A 9,620-nucleotide genomic window follows, 5' to 3' on the forward strand; every position below is an offset into this window, starting at 1 on the left:
CGATTTTTGTACACTGAACAAACCGGGGAATTCACGATTTATGTACACTGAACAAACCGGGGAATTCACGATTTTTGTACACTGAACAAACCGGAGCATTCATGATTTTTTTTCAAATTTCGGGGATATTATGTCCCAAGCCATGATGCGAAAAAAAGATTATCCTAATTTATAATAAATTAATAGACAAGGCTTAATTTTTATACCAACGCGTGTGTCTAAAATGGATGGAAATATATGTAAATGCATATTGTTTGGTTGGATTTCCTAACTTTTTTGAACTTCTTTTATTTCAAAATTTTACCACATATTTTCTTGGTAAAAACTATTGTTACGTCACTGCAAAGTAGACTCGTGAAGGTCAAAGTTATGTAACATTACTTGACAACTTTGCAACCTTGCACCTTTTTTTTATACAACTATGAGACAGACAAATTTATCCAGTTGTATATTAAAAATTATTACGATTTTGTTCTTGTCGATAAAAAGAGATATATTTAAAACCATGACAGATTTTAATATTACATTTAGTATTACATTTGTTTGACGTGGCGTATTTCTTAAAAAATTGGTGAGAAAACATGTTTATCAAATAATGGAAAACAATCGAGATTGAGAGTAAACACTCAATTTGTGTGTTTTAATTACGTTATGAATACGTCTTACTTTATGAGGGAGTGCAGGGCCTCATAACGGTACCATGCATTTGAATTTTCGTCTGCAGATGATATTTTTTCTATTTTATCTAAATATGTATAATTTTCAAATTGGGTTCTTCTGTGAATATGATTTGTGCATTTATGATATCAGAGAGATAATATGGAGTAAACATAGTTTAATATTTTTCAACGTAGAAGAAACATGTAAAGTCTTGTAAATTGATGAAAATTGTCAGTCTGTATAACAGTACCTTGTTTTTCCCATTTGAAAAATTTTGAAATCTGTGAGCGTTTCCAATATTTCGTGTTATCATTTTGAACTTGACAATTAATTAAACTTTGCTAACTTTATTTTTGCACTGTTTGCACTATTTTTGCACTATTATTGCTCACGTCATTTTTGCTTACGTCATTTGGGTAACATCATTTCTGATAGCGCCATTTTTGCTTTAATTACATGAAACTTCCCTAGTTTCGACTAACTGCGGCGAACTAGCCCCTTAGCCTTTCCTTTACAGAATGGGTTTCATGGAACAAATTTAGCATTTTCATTTAGCAAAAAATCGTTATTTTATGTATTGAGCAAAAATGATGCTAAAAAAAATGTGTCACTTTTGAACCATGGTGCCACTGCAGTTGAAACAATCTTCCACTGGATGATTGTTACCAGAAAATAATAGAATAGGAAGACGACATGGCATTAATACTTATGTGTATTTGATGTTGTTACAAAGCAAATAGTTTTACTAGACCCTTTTCAAATTACTATTAATTTTACTAGACACTGATTTAGTTAATTGGGTCTGCTTACACTTCACAATTGCTGTTTTTCATGCTGATTGGACCTTTTAAAAGTAATAACTTGATTCTAATAGTCGTCTTCAGATTTCAGAGTTTTCTGGTTATCACTGTAAACATAAATTACGTTATGCAATATAGAGGAGGGGAGCATATACATCATAAGGAATAGTATTGTTTGTACATCCTTCATTATATTTAGTCATATTGCAGATATATACTTTGGAGATAAAACTATCTTTATTTCTTTCTCTCGCACAAATATTTGCCTAATTGTAACTTTACAAATAAAGAAATTAAGTCTTTGCCAAAATCTCTGATTTTCTAATCCCTACATCAATTGTAACCCAATGTCGTTAAAGACCTTAGATATTTTAAACTATGTATTTCTGTTGGTTCAAATAGTCTAAGTTTGAAATATCAAACAGGTTGCTAAGAAAGGATAAGACAATTTAACATGTTTCCTGCCCACTCCTGTATGCCGAGTTCATTAGCGCCTGATCCAATCAGGGTTCATTCATGTGTTTGTTGTCTTTTCTGAACCAATAGAAATTGTATGCCGGTAATAACATCTATCTTTCTATCTATTTCATTATCCAATCAGAGATATGAATCCATAAATAGGCGCTATCAGTAAACGGAAATATTTACTTCTACTGAAACTATAATGTGCCACACAGATGACACAGACAGATGAGGGGGCCGAGTGCTGTGAATATATAAGAGAGATATTGGATTGAGGGATTTGGCAATTTATCCTGTTGCAAAAAAAAGGAAGACAAGGATGCAAGGGGGCGTGGGAAATAGTCATATAACCGGTATACAAGAGATGTAAAGAAAACATTAATAAAATAGTTGAATATGTATTCACTATACATACATTGTTAAATGTTGAAAGATACTTTGTATTCCTGGACTGCCCACTACTCCGGTATTTCTATATAGGTTCCTTGCAGACATCCTCTTTTTAACCATTTACTACTCCCAACCCACACTTTTCCAATTTTTCCTATAACTTCAATTTTTGTTTGAAAAAACTAAAATAAGTCTTTCTCTTTAGAGGTATTTTATATCCAAATATTAAAACAAATTAAAAAGTTTTCTTCATATGATTGATGTTTGGTTTTTACAGGACGCCCCCTAGACTATATTTGTTCATTTATGTTCTAGGTACTTAGGTTCTTATCGGGGTTCAATTTTTATAATTTTGAACAAGTCCAAAATGTCCAAAATGACAAAGTTAATTTTGTCAAAACTTCCTTAATTTTGTGCCACTTAATATGTTTAGCTCCTGTGAGTTTTTGTCACAAATTCAAATTAGCTAATCCATATATTTTGCAACCTGATGGTGTAAACCTCTAATATTTCAAACTTAAATTATTTGAATTAACAGTTTTTATAGTTTTAAATATCTTAGGTCTACGGCAGTGGGTTGCAAAGATATTCAAATTAGAAAATACGAGCTTGTGGCAAAACTCCAAAAATGTTAAACTCAAACTATGATGAGAGCCGTAGTATTCCAAAGAACGTTTTCTCGGGACACCTTTGTTATATTGTTTTGTTTATATTGTATCAAATTAGATGTCAGGTCCTTTAATCAACAATGAAATTAAAATTAAAATATAGTTTTTTAATATTGTAAGGAAGGTAAAATATATTTCTAGATATATTAAATAGTCATAGAATTTTCTTTTCTTTCTATAAGCATGAATTAAGATATAAATATAAATGGAGTTTGCATAAATATAGATTATGCTCTGCATCTTCTTATCTAAGTTTATATTTTCCCCGCGGATATTCTTTCAGGTGTTAGAAGAGAAATAAATATTCGTGGATTTTCATTTTATAAAATTTTAATACTTTTTCGGGAAAGTTTCTTTCGGGAAAAATAGACAAATCTGCTATTGCGACTGCAGCACACTGGAACACATTTGTAACTCGAACCTTCATGATATATGTTGGGATTGATTTTTGCTTAGCATTGAGACTTATTTTAAAGTATTAGTAACATTGATATGTTCTCATCAGAAGTAATAATTTTTATGTTATGAATCTCAGGATGAAGAAGGGAAGGGTGACTGATCTCAGGGTTTTGAAATTGCTCCTAATGTTTTGGACTAAAATGCGGAATTTTATCCGAAAATTGCAAATCCTGGGAGCACTCCAAAACCCTGGGAGCATCTTTAAAACCCTGGGAAAAGCCACCCTCCCCTCGATCAAGCCCTGATCTCCAAGAACTAAAGATTATTTTTATACTTCTTTAATATCCCGTGGTGGTTATTTACTGTAAATATATTTGTAATAGAACGATCTAGCATTTATTCTCAAATTTAAATCGAGAATCTAGATGAAACTGTGATTTTCAAATCTCAATATCTTTGCAACCTAATATCGTAGACCCAAGATCTTACAAATTATGTATTCTGTTTGATTGAATAATCTAAGTTTGACATATTATATAGGTTTACACCATCAGGTTGCAATATAAGGATTAGAAAATTTTAGAGTGTGGAAAAGCTCATGAATTCCTTTCTCTGTAAAGGAATTGTAACTAATGATATATCTATTAAAATTGGTAAAGATTGCATGCTTTTATACTTTCAAAGAAACTAAAACTTTTTGCTTGAATTTATTGCACAAATGTTTTTTCTTAAAACTATTAATTGCAGAGTTAGTATTTAACAAAAATATGACATTATTTAATTTTAAAAACATTTAAACTATAATATGGCTTTATGCTTTACCCAGCTAAGCCATTAACATTTAATGGATTGGAAGATTAATTAGGTAATTTAGATACATCATTAAATTAGTAAGAAGTGCACAGCCTTTACTGACCAGAGAAAAACTCTTTTTTTCTGCAAGTGGTTTGGCACAGGTTAGTTTGGTGTAAAACACTCCTGTATGCCGAGTCCATTAGCGTTGATCCAATCAAGGTTCAGTCATGTGTTTGTTGTCTATTCTGAACCAATAGAAATAGTATGGCGGTAACATCTATCTTTCTATCTATCTCATCATCCAATTAGAGTAATGAATCCTTTAATCAGGGCTATCAGTAAATGGAAATATTTACTTCTTCTGAAAATAGTGTGCAAAAAGCTTAGACTGGATGATAATTTGTTTTCTGCATGCATGTTAAATCAAGGGTAGTTTTTCGCAACAATTTACAAAATTTTAAAGTTAAAAATGCTTTCCGCTTCATAAATCTTCACTTTACTGGTTAAGTTTTTTAGGTTTCCTTGAAATTATTATAATATTATTATTATATTAATAAATTATGAAACATTATCAAAATGTCAAACCTAGCAAACCCGGTGGGACTCAGATCATGCAAACCTTTCATTTTAAATATTTTACAAAAAATTACTCAGAGGATGAAAGCCGGGATTATATAAAGATTTATTTCGATGCATGTTTGCCGCTTACGAGATGTTTATTATGAAAATTTAATTTGTTTTCCGATAACCCTGAAAATTGAAATTATATAATTATCAAAAAAAAAAGGTTAATTATTGCACGGAATTCATTGCAGAGAACAATATTATTTCGTCGCACTTTTCGATTCGTCTATCGTATCAATCGGATTAAGTTTATTTGGACCATTGTTTAATTAATGAAATGTTCGTTTGTAATTGTTGTTCATAAAGAACTTTTAAATGTATAATTTTATCATTAAGAATATGAATTAATCTAACCTTGCTATTAATCTATACAATTTTTTTGTTTGTTTGTTTGTTTGTAATCGATTATCATCAAAACAGCCCAATCGATCGGGCCAAAATGTTTTAAGGCAACTCACGTGACCCCAGGTAAGGTTTATGGATGCTCAGAATTACAAAAATTGTCTTCAAACATTTTTAATTTTTGGTAAAATTTTGAAAATCCAGGGAAAAAAAATATTTTAAAATCCGCGAAAAATTGTTATTGTTTAATATTTTACAAAGTGAAGATGCTCACAGATAGAAAGTTGAATTCGTAGATGGACTCGAATTGCCCTAAAAGCCGTTGCCTACAGGACACACCAAAGGGCTTAGTTAAAGAGTCAAAAATGTCACATTAAGCAGAATTGATGGTAAATGATTTTGTAGTTTTTTTACCAATGAAAACGCGTTGATGACAAATGGAGCTAGGCTTAACCCCCTTGCCTGAGGCGGGGCATATTTAAAGGTATAAAGGTATCTTTAGAAATATCGAAGCCAGTAGTAAATTGCCCTGAGGCGGAGGCATCTTCTCTATGGTATTCCATAGTCCTTGTATATATAATATATATATACTAAAACTGTCCTTTAATATTCTTTTAAACAAAATAAAATAGAATTTAAAAAGAATTGAAATCTGGCTGAATTATTCTAGAATCATGCAATCCATTGATATCATGATAGGCAAGAAACCCATATTATTAGATTTAATAAATTTTAAATTGTTGGTAAAATGTTTAAAGATATGCGCGTGACCAGGCTCGGAGTTCTGAGAACATCTGCGAGCATTTGAGATCAATAAAACCAGATCATCTGCGAGCTTGGAATATAGATGGAGGGTTTCAGAATTGATATGCGGCCTGAGCTGGGAACTTTTGAATGGTGGATATCGGAATTAATGCTTGATCCACTCTTTTTTTTAATCTCCAGATTAAATAATGCTTGTTCTCCTCTTTATATTAATCTCCAGATTAATTTACCGATCGGGATTAAGGATATTCCATTCTAAAGTTTTCAGCTCTGGTGTGGGTTCAAAAAGCATCTCCGAGCTTGGGATATAGATGGAGGGGTTCAGAATTGATATGCGGCCTGGTGCGGGTTCAAAGAGCGTCTGCAAGCTTAAGATATAGTTGGAGGGGTTCAGAATTGATATGCGGCCTGAGCTGAAAACTTTAGAATGGGATATCCTTAATCCTGATCAGTAAATTAATCTTGAGATTAATATAAAGAGGAGAACAAGCATTATTTAATCTGGAGATTAAGAAAAAGAGTGGATCAAGCATTAATCCCGTTATCCACCATTCAAAAGTTCCCAGCTCTGGTGCGGGTTCAAAGAGCATTTGCGAGCTTGGAATATAGATGGAGGGGTTCAGAATTGATATGCAGCCTGGTTCAAAGAGCATCAATGAGCTTGGAATATAGATGGAGGAGTTCAGAATTGGTATGCGGCCTGGTTCAAAGAGCATCTGCAAGCTTGGAATATATATGGAGGAGTTCTGATTTGATATGCGACCGGGTACGGGTCTCATAGAGCATCTGTACGCTTGGGATATAGATGGAGGGGTTCAGAATTGGTATGCGGCCTGGTTCAAAGAGCATCTGCAAGCTTGGAATATATATGGAGGAGTTCTGATTTGATATGCGACCGGGTACGGGTCTCATAGAGCATCTGTACGCTTGGGATATAGATGGAGGGGTTCAGAATTGGTATGCGGCCTGGTTCAAAGAGCATCTGCAAGCTTGGAATATATATGGAGGAGTTCTGATTTGATATGCGACCGGGTACGGGTCTCATAGAGCACCTGTAAGCTTCGGATATAGATCGAGGGGTTCAGATAAGTGCTTAGTTCATTTCCCTGTGATTTAAAGGTCTCAAGCAAAAATTTATAAGAATTTTGCCAATTACTTCTCAAATCCCATAAGCTACCAACAAATGCTTCTTAGTGCTAAAATGTACATGACAAGGGCTACAGAAAAGCATAGTGATTTAGAGCGGTAAAATCAAAGCCCTAAGCGTTGTGACAGTTCAACGTCGACCCTGTCTTAGAAATTGTATAAGCAGGCTGAATGTACTTGCGAGTGAAGAAGAGAAGTAAGAATAATATTTTGAATTAGATCATTTTTAAAACTAAAGTATTTTCAAGATTTTTTAATGGCTTCTAATCTTAAGACTAATGAGTTTTTTCCTCTCAACTTCCTTCAGAAATATTATATTTGATGGATGATGAGAAATATACGTTGTAACTTCAAGGTATGACGTGTAACGGTGTAGGCTTGGTTTAGTGGTAAACCAAATTACTTTATTTACTTTGCAAGTTCAAAATGTAAAATATACATAAAATAGACTTGCTGCAGAGTAGAGATAGGCACGTTAGACTTTTTCATTTCGTTTGTTCATTGTTTGTGAATTACTCATTTCATTTGTTTGCTGAAATAAAATTCGTTCTTTCTCAAAATTATCATTCATTTTACATCTATTTCGTTCGTTTTCTTACAGATCGATCGTTCAAAAAATGGTTCATTCATTAAAAAACTTTTTTTCCAAGAAAAATTTCGAAAAAATCGTTTGATTAGTAAAAACTAAAAAGTTTGTTCCATAAAATCATTCGTTCAGTAAAAAAAACAATAGTTTTTTCCAAATTTTTGGAAAATTTGTTTGTTTTTAAAAAACGATATTTTATTCATTATTCTGAAAGATTCATTTCGTTCTTCAATCGATCGTATTTTTCACGAAAAATGTTGTTCTTGAAAAAACGATGCCCATCTCTACTTCAGAATTCAGGGTTTTATAAAAATCTTTTTACGTACATAACATCAAAATGATTCGCAAAAATTTGAAGTTTTAATTTTGTCACTTTGTGTAAAAGAATATAACATTATAATATATACAACATAGCATTTTAAAAGTAAAAACAACTCATAACAGATACATTTTCCTAGTTCTCCCTGTGTAATGTATAGAATATTGATGAGGAGGGGATGAAGGGGAAATCAATCAATCATAATTTTGCAATTTTATAACAAAAGGCTTTTATAAAACATAAAGAAAAGTTTGGAAAAAATAAATATGTCTGGACAATCTACTCTCACAAATAAAATGTTTAAAACAAATATTTAATAATTGCAAATTAGATCAAAGAATTGAGTTTTGTTTCCTAATGTTGTAGACCTTGGATATTTCAAACTATGAAGTAGGAAATATTAAAGATTTATTCAATCAGAGCTGGGAACTTTTAAATGGTAGATATCGGGATTAATGCTTGATCTCCTCTTTTCTTAATCTCTAGATTAAATAATTCTTGTTCTCCTTTTGTTATAAATCTTCAGATTAATTAGCCGATCTGGATGAAGGATATTCCATTCTAAAGTTCCCAGCTTAGGTTGCATAGAATAAAATCGATTTTAACGTTTTTTTTTTAAATTTTAGAGTCAATGATCAAAAGAGAATGATTGTATAAAAAAAAATATTAAAAGACGTAAAAGCTTGTACAATATGCATACATAATACTTGTATTATTAAAGTGCACCAAATCACGAATATTATAACTTGTGATGAAATATATTGAAGAATTTATTCCGTATTTGCATAATAATTTTAGTTGTAATTTTGATTCATTCTTGATATTTTACCAATTGTATTTATTGACCTGCCGGGGAAGCGGTTTTAATCAGTTCTGTTTAATAAACTTACTTTTTATATAGATTTATTCTGCTCTGAAAAATTGCATCGATTTTTAAGACTGGTAAGACATTAAAGTGTCGCAACGACCATGGTATCTGATCAGACTGACACTTTGTGTAGCCCTAGACCAGAGATAAGAGAGTGTCAGAGATCAATCATCAGCTAAAATATGCGAAATTTTCCACAGCATGTTCTATTGTGTACAAGTACTGTACGCGACCAATCAGCAAACATCTGTATTCAGGGATATTTAAGGATCCGTTGGATGCGAAACACAAACTCGTAAAAAAAAGACCGAATTAAAAAATTTTGTGTTTCATGTTTAAAATTGTAGTATTTCTTTCTAAGTTGTAAAAGTGAACTCCTTAATGGGTATTATTTTCAACAAGTGGCCGTGAGATGCACTCTCTAAACCTATCGTAAAAACGTAGCATGTCGTGCCTGGTCAACTTAGGCCTACATAACCCACCCTGTGAAAGGAGAAGCAGTCTGTGTAGTCTGTGCCCTAGACCTAAAGTCCTTGCTTTTAGCTTTAGTTTTAAAAAAGTAATTGACAAGTTTTTAATGGAAACTTGGATCCTTTTGCTTCATATTGGTGTATAAAGTAAAGTATATTGGTGTATAAAGTAAAGCATATTGGTGTATAAAGTAAAGTATATTTGAATTGTTGAATGTCTGGAGTATTCAGTCCTGGGTCCAATCAATCATTCACAACTTGAATATATATGACCAGGACATCAATTACCACTTATCATTTTTCAATTAAATATAGAGTCAATTGAT

This window comes from Eurytemora carolleeae, unplaced genomic scaffold, assembly GCF_000591075.1.
Source record: "Eurytemora carolleeae unplaced genomic scaffold, Eaff_2.0 scaffold643, whole genome shotgun sequence".
Classification (NCBI taxonomy): Eukaryota; Metazoa; Arthropoda; class Copepoda; order Calanoida; family Temoridae; genus Eurytemora; species Eurytemora carolleeae.